The sequence below is a fragment of the Amblyomma americanum genome, chromosome 10 (genome assembly GCF_052857255.1).
Source record: "Amblyomma americanum isolate KBUSLIRL-KWMA chromosome 10, ASM5285725v1, whole genome shotgun sequence".
Lineage (NCBI taxonomy): Eukaryota > Metazoa > Arthropoda > Arachnida > Ixodida > Ixodidae > Amblyomma > Amblyomma americanum.
In genome coordinates, this window is record NC_135506.1 from 75,304,609 (window position 1) to 75,324,475 (window position 19,867).

Below are 19,867 nucleotides of genomic sequence, written 5' to 3' on the forward strand. Positions count from 1 at the left end.
CACAAGGCGCAACATAGCGAGCGAAGGGGCGCACTTTGGTTCGACGGTGTCTGAAACCTAAATATTACTAGTACGGATGCCACCATAGAATGAAATAAAAAAAATGTTGGAGGAAATGCAGCAACTTGAGTTTGGTTCTCGCAAGCCTAGGCGACATTGTACTAGGTATGTAATTTTTCGTTTAGCTTGAGTGCTTCGAGCATTGTTTCCATTGTGGAAATTGTGGGAAAAAAAGTTGGAATCAGTCGCTTCATCGTTGTCTACCTTTCCTAGCACTTGCATAGTCGACGAAATCTAAAGGTGGAATTTTTCAGATAATGTGCAGAAAAAGAAAAAAAGAACACTAAAGCATGACACACTATTAAACACAACCCACACTGTGTACAGCACGTGTACCGACGAAATTCACACCAACCTAGTTGAGCTAACCGCAATATGGTACCACACCCTTAGAGGTGTTTGCACATTTTTATACATGTACTCGGTTTGCAAGATAGGCTTGCGCGTAATCTGGGGTCTCGGCGACAATCGCGATCCTTCAGTGTGTTAACGTAGGGCCTTTTTTAAGGTTAGCTGGTCAGTGCTTTTAAACGTAGAAAACTTTCGTGGTTCTGGCAATTGTTTTCTTGTGTTTCAGATAACTTCACCTTACAACACCAAAAGTAGAACAGAGCATAACCAATAGTAGCTATAGAAAACAGCGAGCCTCAAAATGCTCGAGACCAACACAAGAGCTCGATATTATCTGTATTTTTAATTCTAAAGGCGTATTTTTAAACGTACGCAGAGTTTGTTCACAGCAACACCCTTCACCTTTGCCTTCGATAGCAGTTTTAACTGTTATGTCAGTGTGTAATATACATATACCCAAAATGAAATGCACTGTATTAATAAAAGCTCACTTTAAAGACGGGTTAAATATTTATTGCTTTAATCTTTTTCACCCCTCCTTAGAACATTTAAACAAAAGGTTGCTCTGCAAAATGAAGCTCTCGCAACTTATATGGCTCATTTAAGAAAACCTTTAGTGATTAAGCGCTGTTAGGCTCAATGTTCCTGTAAATATTAAACTTTACTTCCTAAGTGCGTTTACCGCGCCAAGAGAATTCAGTAATGACTTGTAGGAAAAAATGAAACTCTAATGCAATTTATTTCAACCAACATCATTGTTCTCATGAGAAGATTTAAGCAGGCTAACTTAATTAGTAGATTCCGGAAGAAAATCTCAGTTTACAAAACGACAACGTTTATTTTTGGAGGCTTGTCGTCTTGTCAGAGCGTAAAGTACGAATTGCGCAAAAAAAGAATCAACGCAACTAATGTAGGTGAACTTAACTGGACAGTAAATGTAACAAGCTTGCTTTCATAAAACTAGGTCATAAAAACATGGAAACGTTCGTTATGAACACCGCTTTTAAGAGCAATCAAATCACAGCAGCTCTATGACGGCATGAAACGGAGAGTGAACCAATGCAGACAAATTCCTTAACACTAACCTTCTAAACGTTGAAGAAAAAGACACAATGCTTTACCACAACTCAGGACGCGGCCTTTCTCTGCCTGACAGTAAAAAAGCCAGCGATAACGACGAACTCTACTTGCAGCTCCTCACATGTGGTTAGTTTCTAGAAACACCGAACAAACACTGGTGTAATTCGCTGTAAAATTGCTGAAATGAAGTATCGCCAGCTGAAATGTTTCTTTCATACAGCAGAGGTAAACTGAGGCAGTGGTAGAATGTAAATATAAAGCAGCATATTTTTTGAGAGCCCGGTGTTCTTTGCGCGAAAAGGGCAGCTTTTGTTTATTTTATTTTAATCAGTTTGAAGGATTTCTTGTTGAGTACACTGGGCTACGGCGACAGAAAAGCTTAATTTACTTTATGCGACGTTTTGCCAGAACTTTGTGATTACCTGTCTTTTTGTGCATGCCAAGCAAAATATTGTGAAATGCGGCACAATACTAACAGCTTTTCATGCTTCTTCCTGCTGACATTTAGAAGCACCTAGCATAGGCATAAGCAACATACGTGTATTGTTTTGTCACACATTGTGCCGCAAATATCTGTCACTTTATTTTATTGTGAGCCCAATGTGTTTTGAGTAGTTGCTTTTAGACACGAATATGTATGTTTCGGAAGACTACTTGGTCACCGAGCCCTTTCACGTGACCCTGAACACTGTGAATATGTAAATAGAACAAATCCAAAAGAGTATCAGCCAAATAACTATATATTTTCTTCTTTCTTCGTGATCGTAGCACTGAAAGCTTACTAAAACAAGGTGCTTGAATGTCCTGCAATATATGTACATCATCTTCGGAATTGTTCAGTTCAAGATTTCGCTAAGCGTTTTGATTTATCCCACATTAAAACTTTCTCGGTGTATATTTTTGTGTTGAGTGATGTGAATATTTGCATGCACTTTTGCCGATTAGTTTTCTGAGAAAAAAGGCAGTAAATTTATTATCTAAGTGTTGAAGTTTGGCTCCAGCCTGCAGCTGTTTGTTTGGCATGGCTATGGTTTTGTGCTCCGTTCACAATCGACCCTAAGTCGTAAACAGCAGTTCGTTTCAATCTTTGTGCTTTGCTGTAAAGTGTTTATTGGTGAAATAAATTTTTATTTGCAATGTTTTTCCCCAAAATGTCCGCTCTTTTTCTTTCTTTCCTGCAGCCTCAATGCAGTATGACACGGCGATCGCACAGAGCGCGAAACGCTAGTCTAGAAAACACATTCTGGGCTTGTTTCGGGCTGAGAACGCGATCTCTAGCGGTAACATTTAGTTAAAAATGGTCTGGATGTAAGCGTGCAGCGGTTAAACTTAAACTCGCCTTCCTGATTGCAGCGGCTTTGGAAGCTGCTAAACACACAGTTCTGTCGTTCTAGCCATGTGTTTTGCCTTCAGTACAAGTACAAATCAGACAAAGGAAGCATCGTTTCTCAGAACTTGCTGTGACATATCAAACATTCTCGGACAAAAATTTTGAGAATTGGAAAATTGTAAGATACTTTTATGAAAATTTTGAAGGTAATGGTCTATTCTTCTGATATGTAGCAAAATATTTCTTTTAAAGTTCTCTCATCGATCTCATCAAAGAGTTAAGAAGCAACAGAGAACGCTTTGGACAATAAAAAAAAACGTTAATGGAAAAAAATGCAAGAATGCCGTCTGGTGACGTGCGGATATACTGAGTGCGTGAAACCTTACATTATATCAGCAAATTGCGTTCATAAGCGGTTTCCCGCTCAAAAATGCTTTTCCCTATAATTGTTGCGCATGGGAGCAAGTAACATCTTTTATAAAGTGCACACCCGGTGGTTACAACTTGTCCGCAGGTGCCATCTCCGCATAAAATAGTGTGGGCATAGTCATATTAGTGTGATCCCGCCTGTTAGATACAAAAAAAAAAGTCGAACGATACCCCGTCCCAGCCTTCACTTTCTTCCCTTTAACTCTTCATCCTTCGCCAACGTCTTCGAGCCGGCGTTAGCAATGTCAGCGACGATAAGATGACCAGGGATCGCTTTCCAAGATTCCACCACGCATTTGCACATTTCTGCTCTGGTTCGTGTTCATCAACATACAAGTCAAGAATGCAGCGGAAAATATCCCTCAAAGTTGGCCCTCCAGACAATGACGGCGACCGACTGTCATGACGTTGTGGTCATTCCACGTGGAACTTTCTGGTCACCTGAAGTTTTACTCTAAAGAATTTACCGTGACTTCACGGGAACCAGTCAACCCCATTGACCGGACAGGCTGCTTTTTGGGGCTTTTGACTTACCGATGACAATACCACCAGTAAACACGTGTGCAGGCAGTCGTGAACGCGATGAAAATGGAAGTACAGCGCAAATATTAAATCACTGATGAATCACGTTGGACTTTTCCGAAAAACTGCGCGATATTGAAAACAAAATACCATATAGTCTCAATCAATAGTCCGAAAAGCAAAAAATATTTAACTTGTAAACATGTATAACCCGCAGACTGTAAACCGGATATTACGCTACCATTGCACTTTGCAAGTAAAGCATGCTGAAGCAAGGCTCACCGGTACTGCGACTCACATTTTTATTGATGGCGCACCTTGCACAAACAGAAAAGTAAATGATAAAACTACAAAACCTCTCGATGTTTCAGGGAAACGTGCCACTAAGTTTGAAAAACAGGATATTTTAAGGCAACAGTATGGCTATTGCGGCATAATAATAGTAGCATTGGCAGACGGCAGAAAACCGGGGAATCGTTTTAACTAGCAAGCTGTTGAACTTAATTCTGTTATAACTATTAATGGTTCTGCATCAGGTTGCAAGTAGAAGTCATTTAGTTGGCTGTTAATTATAGGCATGATGAAAAAATAAAAAGTTGGCAGTGACTTAGCTCAGCTATGCCAGAATATACGTAGCGAGAGCTCTGATCGCACGGTCAGTTATACGACGACCCCTTACATCCTCCTCTTCAGTTGTTGTTGATGATGACGTTGTTTCCATTGCTTTATCTTTATTTTCTTACGATGGAACCATGTGAGCTGCTATGCGCCGCTTGTTACGCTCCGCCTCTTGGCGTCTCCGCTTGGCAAGACGTTCTTCTCTTCGCTCAGGCGTCTCCGCCGCTCGTTTAGCCATCCGATGTTCATTCTTTCTCTGCAGAGCGGTCAAGGGCCAGGAGACGAGTTCTGTGTCTGAAGAATGGATCTTCTCCTGACGATACCCCCGCATAGCGGTGGCGGGAGTCTCCTTTTCGTCACCCACACGAAGCGATTGTGATACACCGAGTCGTATCACCCCAGCTTTTATAAACACAGCCGCACATACCTGGTTTATTCACATGACCCCACACGCGGCCGCTGCCGAGCTCTGACGTCATGCGCCGCTCACCAGCTGCCCTTGACTCATAGCGACAGCAAAACGGCCATATATAACTATGGTAGAGGTAGGATTCCACCAGAAGCGGTGCGGATACTAACAGAAGGAAAGATAGACAGGAATATTAGCCTCGTATGGGCACCAGCTCACACGTCAGTTCCAGGCAATGAGGCGGCACACGCTCTGGCTCGAGATGTCTACTTCCGAGCCTGAGCAGAACCGCCCGACTGCAAAGAACTAGACGAGAGACTGCAGAATTACACGGAAATAACTTAAAACTACAGATTACAAAGGAGACTAGTCCCTCCACAGGACAGAAAGCTCGAAAGCAAAGAGGCGATGATCTGGCGCAGATTACAGGCAGGAAATTACATTAATCCGGTCTGGGCATCGCACGTCCTCAAAGACGAAGGCATAGATGATAAGTGCAAAAAATGTGGAGAGAGGGGGACCCTCGATCACGTAATTTGGGAATGTGTAGACTCCCCAGGGGCTAACGAAGGAATTGATAGTAGAGAAGCCTGGGAGACCCTTCTGCGGAGCACAGACCCCGTCAAGCAGAAGCAAGCCATTCATCTGGCGGTGGAAGCCGCGAAGAGCCAGCAACTCTTTGCCTACATCTAGTCGCGGGGGTCCCGGCCCCTACCCCCTAGGCCTGCGTGTTAGGGGTAGGGAGTAGGGGGCCTTCCTTCTGATGGAAAAAAGGTTTTTGGAATGGAATGGGCCAGCTGCCCTTCTCCGGTTGCCGCGCATGCGCATTCACGCGCGGCGCCGGCGGGCGTAGTCGAGCCGGCGCGGCTCCTCGCGCGGCTGCGGCGGCGAACTCTGACGGAAACTTCTCTGGCTTCGCGCATGCGCACTATCAGCCTCCCAGACTGGTGGCTAAATGCTCGACTTGTTAGTGTAGTGTAGCTCTCGCTACGCAAATAGCGCAAAAGGAACACAAGGGACGGAAAGGGAACAATGCAGACAAGCTCTTGTCTTCTGTTTTTGCTGTTGTTGTTGTTGCGTCTGTTGTTGTAGCGCTTGTCGGCGTCGTTCCCTTTCCGTACCACACGTTCCTCTTGCGCTTTTTTTCATCATGAACGTTATCCAACTCGCCCAACTTTGGTTTTGCTTACTGTTAGTAATATCCATTTAACATTCTAAAATACCAGAACACCATTTCCTACGGTGCTGTCGCTCAACAAACTTTGGCCAACTCTGGCCCAAATCTTAAATCCCGGGTACGTGGTGAGCGCTCAGCTACGTCCATCCAATCGTGCCACTCCATGGCGCAGGTGCCACTTGGCAAAGTCACATGAATATTGGAGGGGTTTTTATCTGACGAAAACTCTGAAGCAATCGCGCCAATTGTACACGTCAGCTAGTTTGGTGCCATTCCTCGACGCGTGGTACGTTTTACGTAAGGCAGTTCTGGAATTTTTTCTGAGATGGAAGAAGCTGTCATTCTCATCGCTCAAAATCACACGAGTTCCAAGGGGCTACAGAAGCTTCACTACGTGGCCCAAAAATAAAACTGTTGGCCAGCATTCTAGTGCACAAAGGTGTATGCATGCTTGAGATGATGCTCATGTGTGGAGTACATGCCATCTCGCGGGTGCCGAAAGCTGGCAGGAAACTTGAATGAATTCTAGATTTGAATGCAGCGTTTACGGTGTGGCACTCACCAATAACTTGCCCGCATACTGATATTAAGTTTACCGACCACGCAGGAATGGCCGGCAATTTCTAAAGGGAATGGCGCGTTGCGGTGAGCTCATTCAATAGCGGCTACAATCAAATGTTTTTTTGTTTCAATGCTCGAATAGAAGAGATCCCGAAATAGCATCTAGAGCAGGCAGGTATTTTTAACTATTTCATTATGTGATAATTTTTTTCAATATAACGCAATGGAAAATTATTTGCTTAACCATTACCGCGTTTTAACGGCCCACTACGTGGAACCTCCGAAGATCGCCCCTGTACGATTGGCTTCTATATTAGCAAAATGACTGTTAAGAAGACACAATATTTACTTGAAGACCTTTTACACTATCGCAAGCGGCTAATTGGTGTTAACGGGAACAAAATCTTTCAAACGCCGTTGTTTCACTGAATGTTTGCACCCGTCTATCCCTTGCGGCAACAATGCAACATACGTTACCTAATCTTTTACTGTGATGTCATAGGCTGTTCTCGGACACAGTGTCAAACTATCCAGTAACTCAATAATAGCGCATTCGTATAATAGCCACTCCGCACGCTGAAGCCCACAGCATTCAAAGAAATCGCTAGCGACGCCGTAAAGTTCATCAACCCTGTGCTGAACGGGGAGGAACGCCCTGAAAGATGTACCGTCACTGACGTATCCCCGCAACCGTTAAGCGTGGGAGTGCCGGGCTATTCGGAGCCACGCGCGACGAGTTTCAGTAAACTTCCCGATACTATCCGCCCTGACCACGTGTGGCGACTGAGTCGTTCCACTACTGCTCGAACTTAGATATGATCGGGAGCTAGGTCTTGAAATTTCTCTCGAACTGCGCAAAAAATGTTTTAGGGCAGCCGGCGACACTAAATAAGCATGCGCGTAGTTTTCCGTGACAACGGCAGAGCCAGATTTCTGTACTCATTACCACGAGAAAAGTACGCCTTTAGAGCAAACATTAAGAAGATTCTCGTTTTTTTTTTCATTGAAACCTTTGGAAGCTGGATTGTTTAATCACGTGTAAACAATATTTATAAGGAAACATTTTATATCTATAACTTCTAATTCAACATTGATATCCTTAAAAAGAGTACACGATATCTTCAACGCGTATATGTCCGCACAGCGCATGCTCTGGAGTGCGTGCCAAGTTGACTCCACAAAACGCGACCCAGCCAAGAGACGACATATAGAACAACGTGACCACAAGATGACACGGAAAAAGTGCGACAGAGAGAGAGAGAGAGAAACTGGATATTCCCGTAGCGAGGAAAAAGGAAGAAATGTGGATGGGCTATCATCCAATCAAAACGGACTCGACATGAGCGACGACAAGCGGTCGGGAACGAGGGGCAAGGAAAACCCAAGCTGAGCAAGCCGACAGAACGGCTAGCTAGGCGTGCAGTACGCGTGGAGCACGTGTTGCGGGCGAAGCCCTCTCCGTGCGTTGCTGGCCCGATCAACCGCAGCAATGGTGGTGCCCCCTGTGGTTGCCATGGAAACTAGCACGCCCGCGTGAACGCGTTCGCGCGCTTCGGCTTCGCTGTATGACACGGCAATATGGTGTGATCGGCTGGCTCTTCTTTTCTTCGTGGGCTTCTCTTTTTTCTTAGCTTGTTTGTCGTCTTGCTCCCTTGCGCGGAAGTGAGAGAGAAGCGCCGTCGTCGCGAGGCAATATAATTCTGGCAGAATGGCCAGACAGGGTGTCGAGACAGATTTTGTGGAAGCGCACTGAAGCATAGGTCGCACTATCGGATTAGATCGAAGATGGTGATCATTTATTTCAATGGCACAAGATATGTTAGGGGGAAGAGTTCTGCAGCTAACACGTCTGGCGTGTTCGAAGCAAACATTTTGAAGCATTTCGCCTCTGAGAATTCAATCACTAAGCCAAGTGGAACATTGTAAATTTTGTTATTTATTTGTTACAACGAGTACAAATCGCCGAATTGGGGCTAGTGTGCGGGGGCAAACAATTAGTTAGAAAGCAAAGGCGCTGTGAACAAGAGAAACACAGACACCCTGTAAGAATGCAGCTACAAAGCCTTTCAAACAATTCGAAACTGGTGTGACGCATGAAAAGGTTAACTTACGCAAAGTTAGCTGGTAACACGCATAACTCTAAAACACTGTATATGTAGAATATAAGGAAAACTGACAATGACTTATGGTACACGGTACAATTACATTTGAGTGTATTTTCGTACATGACCTTTAAGAGCGGCCGGAAAGCTATTGTCGTCTAATGTAACTATAGCGTTTCGGAGGGTGTGGAATTCCCATATTGCGTGTGGGACAAAAGTTGAGTTAAATACAGATCTTTGACAGGAAAGTTTTGTACTCAGCAGCAGTGATCTGGAAGTGCATGTGGGAGGTACGTTTCATTATGAGTGACATTTTCTTTTTGAATATCGTTTAAAAAGATTAATCTGAGGAAGGGACGACGAAGCTGTAGGGAATCTGGTGTATTCGTTTCGTTTCTGCTAGGCAGCAAAAGCAGCTGTGTGCGCACCCGCTTTAGGCCTGACTTTCTACCGTTTATTCCCCTTCTGGAACGCTCTCAGTACGCGAGGGTGTATAATTGCGGCTGTCGACAATAAACGTTGTTGTTCACTGCCGACCAGCGTTCATGCTGGTGCGCAGTTTGTGGGGGCGGTAAAAACGTGGCGACGAGCCCGGAAGCCAGCAATGCGGTAAAGGTTGAAGCCGACGGCCCTCGGAAGGGTGCAGCCCCGACGAGAGCCAGCGTCCAGCTCCCGACCTTCGAAGACACAACAGATAAGATAAGCATATTTTGAAGGCAATGCCATTACTGAACCAAAAAGGCATCGAGCACTGCTTGTGTCAGCGTTCGGCACGCAGACGGTACGAGTGTTAGCGGGACAAATTGCACATCAGAAGCCAAATTCCCTTACTTATGACGCAGCATCAATGACTATACTACGACCCGAAGCGTCACGTGATAGCAGAGAGCTATAAATTTGTCGCCCGTTGCCAACAAGAAGGGGGGTCAGTGGAAGCATTCGTGGCTGAAATACGGCGCATCGCTGACAATTGCAACGTCGGAAATGCGCTAAGCCGAATGCTGAGGGACCGAATTGTTTACGATGGGCGCTCAACTAATCTACGCAGTTACTGGCAAGGAAAGACAACGCTAGAGGGGACCGAAGCAATGACTACTGCCGCAGAAGAAGCCGACAAGGACTTAAAAAATATGAGAGCAGAACTACCGATGGTGCTCAGAATGCAAGCTCGTCATCGCTCAACTTCGCGAGATAACCATACCAGTGGCACGGCGCAAGAGTGCGGACGATGTGGAAGCACGAAGCACGATGATAACGCCTGCCTGGCGAAGAAATGCGGCAGAGCCGCAAGGGTTCTCGTTGCTGCAAGGCGAACCAGCAGTGTAAAGGCACTGGCAGTTGAAACCGCCTCAAGCAACGAGAACTTGGACGGGGCACACGTCTGGACGTTAATTTCCGGAAGGAAAAACGGCTCGGAACCATCAGCACGCCGCACATTTCGGAGCGGGGACATGGCCATGAACGGGGACACTGGATCCCTGGTGTGCCTCATATCACGGAAAGTTTACGGCCGACACTGCGCGCAGTGGCCGCGCTTGAAATCACCACTCTTCAAGTTACGGGGACAACTGCCAGTGCATGGGGAACTCGTTTGCTGCGATGCAAAATGTGTTCGTAACCTGTCCACTTACTGTGCTTGACTGTTCAGGACCAAGCCTCTGTGGCTGCGATTTGATTGCGGTGCTTGGCAAGACGGGTGTTCCGATTGAAGACCGGGTTTGGACAACCGGAAACAAGCCAAGCGACCACATGGTGAACAGACTACTCGCCGAGTATGAGAACGTCTTTTCGACAGACCAGGGGCTCATCAAAGGACTGCCAGCCAGCCCGAAGCTCAAGGAAGCTGCGACACCTAAATTCAGTAAGGCCAGATCGCTTTACGTTATCCGCGATAAGGTCCCTCGTGAAATTGATCAGTCAGTGTCGCGAGGTGTCCTGTCACATGTGCAACATTCAGAATGGGCTACGCCTGTAGTAGTTGTTCTGAAGAAGAATGGCAGCGTTAGGATATGCGGCGACTATAAAGACACGCTTAATCTTGCATGTGATTGATGTGGAGCATTAAGCACTTTCAGTGGTGTAGGACATATTCGCAAGCGTGAGTGGCAGTGAATACTTCACGTTGGATTTGAAGGACTCGTCGGCTCCATCGCAATTCGACCGCCACGGCCGGGATCGAACCCGCGTCTTTCGGGTCAGTAGTCGAGCGCAATAACCAATGTGCCACCGCGGCGGCTATAGAGTTGCATTCGTTTCAAGGTATGTTCACGGACTACGCACGGTTCTTGCCGAATATGTCGACTGTGCTCAGCCTGTTGCATTGGCTGATGGTAAAAGAGAGAGCACCTTGGGATTGGCTACAGCCACTGAAGTCGGTTTTCGATTGAGCTAAACAAACCCTGAAGCATGCACAACTTCTCGTGCGTTTTGATCATAACAAGGAGCTGAAACTATAGTGTGATGCATCCCCTTCCGGTGTGGGCGCGGTGCTTTTTCATTCCATAGAAAATAACCACAGACCAATCGAATTCCGCTGCAGAACGCTAATAAAAGCAGAGCAAAACTACTTCCAGCTGGAGCGAGAATCATTAGCCCTCATCTTTGGAGTTGCTCGCTTTCGTGACTACCTTCCATGTCGGCAGTTTACCCTGGTGGCTGACCATCAGGCACTGCTGGGACTGCTCAGGCCTGACCGCCAGATACCACCAATGACCGCCGCACGAATTCAATGGTGGGCGCTATTATTGGGTGGCTACCAGTACAACCTGCAGTCCGTGGCAGGGAAACTACTGACAGCAGATGCCCCCAGCAGGCTACCAGCGAAAACTACCAGCGGAACCGGTGGCCGAGGCTGACGAGCCCATGGGGTAATCGAAATGTAGGTTGTAAGACACGGCATGCCAACAGGTATTTTGAATTTCTGGAGGGCATCGTCTACAAGAGGTCATTGTCATGCGGACGCTTCTACGATGGCCAGAGCGGACGATGGATAAATGATCGACTGCAAGAGCATCTCAACAATGTATGAAGGATGCGTCGAACTCTTGCAGTTCACTGTCGCGACTGTGACTTCGAGGGTGGCGGCCACGGCGGTACTGATTTCTAGCGATATATAGTTATTGACAGCCGTGGTAAGCAGATCTCAATCTTAGATACTTGAGGCGCTGGAGATAGGACAGGCAGTGACTGCATAAGCCCGCGATTAGTCACTCTTTCGCAAAAGGAGATGCGGTATCGGTGCCGTAACCACGTGAGAACATGACTGTTTTTTTTTTGTTGCAAGCCATTTGTTTTTTTCCTTTCCTTTCCTTTCTTTCTTTCGCCCTCCCTACCACGTTCCTATATATTTAGACTAATGTTTCGAAAAGAAAAGGCCGCCACCGTCTGGAAGACGTTGAAGTAACGAGGGCTAGCTGTTTGGTTTACTAGAATATATATGAATGAGATTAAAGGGAGGCTTCGGCCACCCGGCGTCCTCGGAAGTATCCGCGTATGTCTGATCTCTTGGACTTATTTCCCAAATCTTCTTCGGCAACAGCGTAAGATGTCGATGGTGTCGGATCATCCATGTACTTCTTCAAACACTGTGGTAGTGAACGCATCGGCGAAACGAGGGCATCTGAGAGGAGCTCCCGAAGGAGACGGCTCATTACGGATGGTTGCATGGAACGCAAGAGCGTCCCCTTTGAAACGGGTTGGATTGGCACAATGCTCACCTACGCGTGCACGCACGCAGCCTAGCGGAGCGATTGACGCCTAGCGCCATCTATCAGGGAAATTACGATGCACGTGTACCCGTTGTCGAGCTACACCCCCTATAGAGACGTCCCAAACGGAATTTTCTTCGTTTGGCGATCAAGGTGTGCCTAGAATTCGGCTTGCGGTGCGATACAGTAACGCTTCAATTAGTAATTGAATGTGTACAATGTTCACCTATTATTTATCTGTGTTTTTATTTTTATACCACAACCCATAGGGTTTCATTTGCCTACCAAATTCGGTACACAACTGTCCCCGGATGGGCGCCCCTTGTTTTTGGAAGTATATATGAATGTATACAGGGGGGGGCACAACCTATTTTAATGGAACATCATGGAATCGCAGCGCTAGCAGACAAGGACATAGGGAGCACACAAACGCACACTTGCGCTTAACTGTCAACTTTATTTTGAACTTGTCTGAACCGTGCCTTTTATGTAACAGAAGGGCATTAACACGCAAGCGTCACGTTTTGATAGTGCATTCAGGGAAGGTTCGATCCCGACAAGAAACTCTGGCACGAAAAAACGCAATGCAGTCACGGCTCGGTCAAAATTTCCAAACGTGAACGCACCAAAAAGGTAAAAAAGAAAAAGCCAGGCATAAACATAAGTGGAAAAATTCGAGACATTAAAAACAGGCGAAGAATCGGTTAAAATCAAGTAAAAAAATGGCATAGATGGGGCAACAAATAACACGCAAAAATTCATGAAAGAGATAAAAACGTATAACAAAGGTGCAGGCTAAAATATTAACACAGCCAAAAAATTCAATGGGGCGCTAAAACCAGGTAAAAGGATGACGTAAGTGATGCAACAATTAACAGACCAAAAAGGTTGATGTGATGAGAGTGAAAGGTTGAGGTGACGTGACTGCTTGGCGTTTTTTCGTGCCAGAGTTTCTTGTCAGGATCGAACCCTCCCTGAATGCACTATCAAAACGTAACTGAGACTATCCCCGTCGTATCTGTGCAGTAGATGCGCTTGCGTGTTAATGCCCCTCTGTTACATATAAGGCACGGTTCAGACAAATACGAAATAAAGTTGACAGTTCAGCGCAAGTGTGTGGTCGTGTCCTCCCTGTGTCTTCGCCTGCCAGCGCTGCGATTCCATGATGTTCGATCACCACCAACTCGCCCAGCAACATACCCTGCATAAGTACTATTTTAATGGCCGCCATCTTGGATTCGAGAAACCGAGACTATGCCGCCATTTCGTCCCCTGGCGTCATACTCGTATAGTTCCACTTCTATCCACCATATTGTACCGTGACGTCATCATTGGCACGCGGCAGGTGGTTGTTTCTGCAATGCTATTGTAGGTGGCGCTACAAGTCTCAATGCGAGATGTGCGTTTTCTAGTTGCTGCCACAGATAGCGCTGTGATTTCAGTGTGGTAGCAGACCCCAAGAAATCTCGAAACTTGATGAGTAAATGCTTCATCATCAACCTTACTTCACCCACTGCAGGGCAAAGGCCTCTCCCATGCTTCTCCAATTAACCCTATCCTTTGCCAGCTGCATCCACCCTTTGCCTGCAAACTTCTTAATCTCATCCGCCCACCTAACCTTCTGCCGCCCCCTGCTACGCTTACTTTCTCTTGGAACCCACTCCGTTACCCTTAAAGACCAGCGGTTATCTTGCCTTCGCATTACATGCCCTGCCCAAGCCCATTTCTTTCTCTTGATTTTGACTAGGATGTCATTAACCCGTGTTTGTTCCCTCACCCATTCTGCCCGCTTCCGATCTCTTAACGTTACACCTATCATTTTTCTTTCCATGGCTCGCTGCGTTGTCCTTAACTTAAGCTGAGCTCTTTTCGTTAGCCTCCACGTTTCTGCCCCGTAGGTGAGTACCGGTAAGATTATGCTGTTGTACACTTTCCTCTGAGTAAATGTTTACGCTTTTAAAATTCGGTTATAATTTAGCACTTCTCTGTGCTTTTTCTCGTCATCGACGTTTTCTGCGCGCTTTGTTGTCAAGAAGGGAGCAGTTTTCGGTGGAAATCTCCAGGCCTTGCGGGTGGAGGTAGGACCTAAGAATACTTCCAGACTTTTCAAGCCTCGCCAGATCTGGCGGGCACCTGACCTCTGACACCCAAATGCAGATGTCGTCCACATAGGCTGACAGTTGCGCTGATATTTGTTTGTCGACGTCGTAAATGAAGACGGATATTGTGCCGTTGTCTTAGAGAGAGAGATTAGAACATGATTTCTCCAAGCTTCTTGATGGTAGCTAGACTTTCAAGGTCGCTGATCACTTCGTGACGTCAATGGCAAGGAGGTTCCTTCGGCTGTTGATCATCACGCCCGTGATTGCGTCCGGGGCACGCCCTTACGAAAACGGCCTATAGACAATTGATAGACTTCTTATAGACTCTATCGCCTTATTATAGATATTTATTTTTGTTTATTCACAGTCTATAGACTGTCTATAGGCAGTCTACTAAAAGGGTATGGCCATAAATCTATAGATTGTCTTTAGACTGTCTATAGGATTTGTATTGCCTATAAACTGTTCTCTAGGGTTTGTATATAGAGTCTATACACTTTATAGACAGGAGTCTATGGACAGTCTATAGACCGTGTAAGGAAATTTTTGTAAGGGCGAGCCTCCAAGAACGCCCATATGATTAGGCTTTTGAGCAGGCAGAGGTTATCGGTAGACAATTCAGACATGAAAAGCGCAGTAGGTGCTGGTACTCCTCCTGTACTGATGATGGTAGACGTACTTGATGAAGGGTTCTCTCTCAGAGTCGCTCTTACGCAGTCTCCTCGTCGCATTTTTGCCCACGACATGGGCGAACCCATCGATCGCCGAGGTGTCTTCGCTTGCAGCCGAATACAGCACGGTGGTCAGGCTGCTTACCTCCCTCGTCAGATAGATGCATTTTCTCTGGACTGCCGCTGCCGACTCATCGGATTACAGAAGGAGCCCAACATCATCCACTTTCACTGCCATCGTGAAAAGGGAACGGCGCCTCCCTGGCTATGCAACGAACACGAAAAACTTAACGGGAAGTGCGATAGAGTTCTGGCTTGGAACAACAAAGCTGACGAAGAACTTTCGAGATACACAACGGAAACCACCTACTACTTACAGTTTCAAATAATGTAGAAGTACTTAATCCCGGTGGCGATTATTTCAGATAATTTCACAAACAAACCAATAAAGCTGTGTGCCAGCGGGTTTAAGCATACACATAAATATAAACAATAAGGTGCTCGACTACTGATCCGGAGTACCCGGGTTCGAACCCGACCGCGGGGGCTGCGTTTTTATGGAGGAAAAACGCTAAGGAAAAACTCCCTCCTTTATCCCTTCTCTTACGGCGCGGTTCAGGTGTCCAACGATATATGAGACAGATACTGCGCCATTTCCTTTCCCCAAAACCAATTATTATTATTATTATTAAGCTTCTTCCTATAACCCCCTAATAAAAAAAAACTACCTGACACTTTACAACAAAAGCAATGTGTGCCGAAATCATCTTTAAAAATGCGAACACAAAGCATCAATTAGGGCTCGTAATAGGACTTCAGGCACACAACATATAGCATATACCTGTATATATCGCTTCATTGCGAACAAAGCACCCGTAAGTGTGCCGGAAATTTAATGATTCTCTTGCTGGCTTTTTGTGGCGAGTGTAAGGTTTTTGCCAATCGCTTTGATTTCCCGTCAGCAGAGGGGCTCCCGTCTACATTGTGATTATTTTTAAATTCTGTATCGGTCATATATGGAGGGCACTACAAGACTAATCCGAACATTGAATGTGTGAAGCCTTCTTTAATTTTCTGTTAACATACTAAACTCGAAGAAGACCCGTATTCTCTCTGCCTAAAAGCGTTTTGGAGTCCAGACACGTAATTTCAGAACGCGGCTAAGTAACTCACCGAGAAGCGCCTCATCGCATTCAGCCTCCGACCGCTGTAAAAAATATATATAGACAAAGCAAAATGCAAACAACGTACGTCTCCGTCATTGGAAAGGGGGGCCTTCAGTGCTTCGGGGAAACATTTAGCTTGTATAGCAAATTTCTTCAGCCCTCTAATTGCAACTCAGAGACATACTGTATATCCTCCTCAACCAAATTGCAACCAATGTTTCGGGTTTTCATTACAAGTCCTGGTGGAGACAATATTAGTATGCATGCTTATAGTTAATGCATTGCCCTATAGTTCGCTTAGGTGGTCTTTAATGCCCTTTTTAGGCAACAGTTCTATTTTCATGTCCTCCCACTCTCGCCTTGTCTAACATGGCTGTATAGAAGTGAAAGCGCAATCAAAAAACAACAAAGATTCCACAAGTCATCAAGACCAAAACAAAAACAGGGTAGGGCTTGGATAAAAAGTAACGGTTTATACGTACGGACAGCAAGTTAGTGCGTCAAAGTGATGCTAATGATTGCTCAAGAGGAGCCCGAAATAACTGAATCAACAGGAAAGAGAAGAAGCAGTGCTGTCAGCCTTCACTTGTCCTGTTTAAAAGAAAAAACAAAATAGCATTAGAGCCAGAGTAAAGCATAGAATCAGAGCTGCTGAGAAAGAAACACCTCAGAAAAGCGACCCGTGTTTGTAATGTGCAGACAATCGCCTGAAAATAAAAATCTATATGTATGCATATATAGAGTTGTTCGCGTGATTTGAACCAGGCATTAAAAAAAAGTAGCGCACATGATATGGGTGAAACCAACAATATTTTGTTTCCAATCGTATGATGCTACTCGGAGTATTTTTGAAATTTCGCTGAATTAGTTGTTTAGCTTACGTTAATTATGCAAATTTTTAATTGCACCTTAATATCATGTTCGTTTTGTTAACCTGTTCCGAAACAACCGATCCGGATTTTGTAGCAACGTGTCTTCTACGTGACCTTTTTCTCCAGCATTTAAAAACAGCCAGCGAAATATGAAAAAAAAAAGTTGGGCTGAGGCTTAGCTAAAGTGTTAAGCCTGGATATCTTGAAGCGAAAAGCTTCGCGGGGATGCTCGTGGTTTAGCTTAAGGTTTCATACATGCTGCTTATGACCAAACTCCCTCGCTACCACCTCTGGGTCTTCTTCTCCTCCTTCCATGGCGAATGGTCAGACGACGGAGGCAGCGCGCGGCGGCAGCGACGGCTGCGGCAGCAGCGGCCACCTGCACTCCGCGTGACGTCACTCGGTTTCACGGTCAGACGACGGAGTCAGCACGCGGTGGCTGCGACGGTTGCGGCAGCAGCGACCATCTGCGCTTCGTGTGACGTCACTCGGTTTCGCGCATGCGCAGCTGTGGCAAATCTGTAGTGTGGCTCACGCGAAGCCCGGTGTTGACGAGCCTAGTGAAGCTTTTCGCTTCAAGCCGTGATTTCGCTGTTGCGCCACCGTACTGCGGCGCTGTCAAGCACGACACGAGTGAACGAAGCGACGTCCTTGAGTGAGCGGAGCGTCGTCGGCAGAACGAACGCTTCGGGTCGCCTTTTAAAGGCACGCGGCTTTTCAGATATCACCGAGAAAAAACACAAAACAACTTTCCCGAAAATAAATAAGTATGCCTCTTCCTCATCTGTCCACCGCCTTGTGCCGCGGCTATTTTATCAGACTTTCCTTATCCACGAGTGAAACAAGGAAACCTCCAGCGAGCGTGCACCATGCGACACGTAGCGGCCACAAATGGAACCGACTCGGCATGCAGAGACAGAGGTCCATCGTTAATTTATCTCGACACGCGGGGTAACAAGCGGCTGGCATACGAAGCGATGGCAAGCGCTACGACGACGACGGGAGAGGAGGAAGGACGGACGCGGAAATTGAGTCGTTTCCACTCGTATCCCACACTGCACCTCGAGGGAAAATAACGAAGAAAGGAAGAAAGAACGCTGGCCGGCCAGGCAACCAGCTAAACCAAACGTGCAGCCAGAGAAGACGCTGTCAAGCGTCAGGGAAATAGGGTGAAGGAAGAAGAGGGCACAAGATGCCCGAGGAAAGGACAGCCAGTGGGAAAGGGTGACAAGTAAGCCAAACAAACGCCCCCGAAGTGAAAGAGGCATGAAAGAGGAAAAACGACAAGGAGACGTTAGGCGAGAGGGAAAGGAAAAGGGGAAACCCGAGTTGATGACGAAGTCGCATCGGTACGAGAGTATAGGAAAGGGGAAAATGGGAAGAGACGAACAGGGAGGAAAAGGTCTGCGGTTACGACTCTGATATGTCCCTCCGCTGACTTCAGAACGAGATGGACAGTCGCGAGGCTTGTTTCCCGATACCGGTTGCATGGTGCAGGTGAAACGTAAAGCAGCAGCACATCTTCAGCGCTTCCTTGTTTACGTTTGCCCTTTGCGAAGTGTGCGCATTTGTTGACAGAAGGATATCGTTTGTCGCACCTAGGTACTTGTGCCTCAACACTCGATTACCGGTGTTTTATTCGTTTTCTTATTTCTGTACTGTGACAGTGTTACGCGGCGCCTTGTGTCGTGCTGTGACACTTTGTACGTCCCACTTATCTTCGCCTATGAAAACAAGCTCCAAGACTTGAAGATGTGATCGCTAGAACTTAGCAAAACGTCGACTACTCTGCAAGACGCAGTGTCACGTCAGGTAAGCTTATTTATCCCCCATCCATGTCGGGCTGAATGCGCTAATTACGTTGTCAAATGCACGTGGGGAAAGGTTCACGGACATTGCTTCGCATTTAGAAACAGCAGAAAAGCTTACGTCAGTGCTTTTGCCTATGGCGAAAAAAGATCAAGAATGTGCTTTCTGTACGGAGCTTCGTTCTGTCATTGTAGTGCACACAGTGATATGAAGAAATGAATGCACAACGCTACTTAACTGCCTGAAGTCATAATCATTGCTAGAGTTTCTTCATAAGCATCAGCCAAATAGGCTTAATTGCCATCACAGAATGCTCTACGAGAACTTCCGTTTACTACCGTGCGTTTTTCCACGCAGCTTCTTTTTCCTTACTTTAAATAAGTTTCCTCAGCAGTATGTCCTGAAACGTTGGCGAAACAGCCAGCATGAGCAACCATAAATATTAAGCTGCTGTTATTTAGAATTGTATAGGTTGCAACTTTTTGCCACTGTCAAATGCGTTAATTGTGTTAAGTGCTCTGGGCGTCATGTGTCTGTAAGAGAGAACATGGCTAACTTGATCTTGCTACGGAGAACGCCCCCTTCCTCAAGATCTTTTTTAGCGCAAAAATAAAATGACCATGCTTTTTAACTTACCCTCATATACCTTCAGATTTTGGGGAATTTTTTTTAGGAGACTACGCATAGGTGGCGTAGAACTCATTTAGAGAAGTAATTACTCATTATAATTCAACTATCGAGGTTAAATTGTTCGCCGAACTGTACCCAACTGTTTTTTAAGCGCCGACGGGGCTTTCAAATCGCCATAGATGGTAAAAAAATTAGTAGTTGTATCCGTTCATATGCCTCGTTTTCTGTGCTCCCCCGAAGTTTATGACTGAACACTATGAAAAAAAATTTG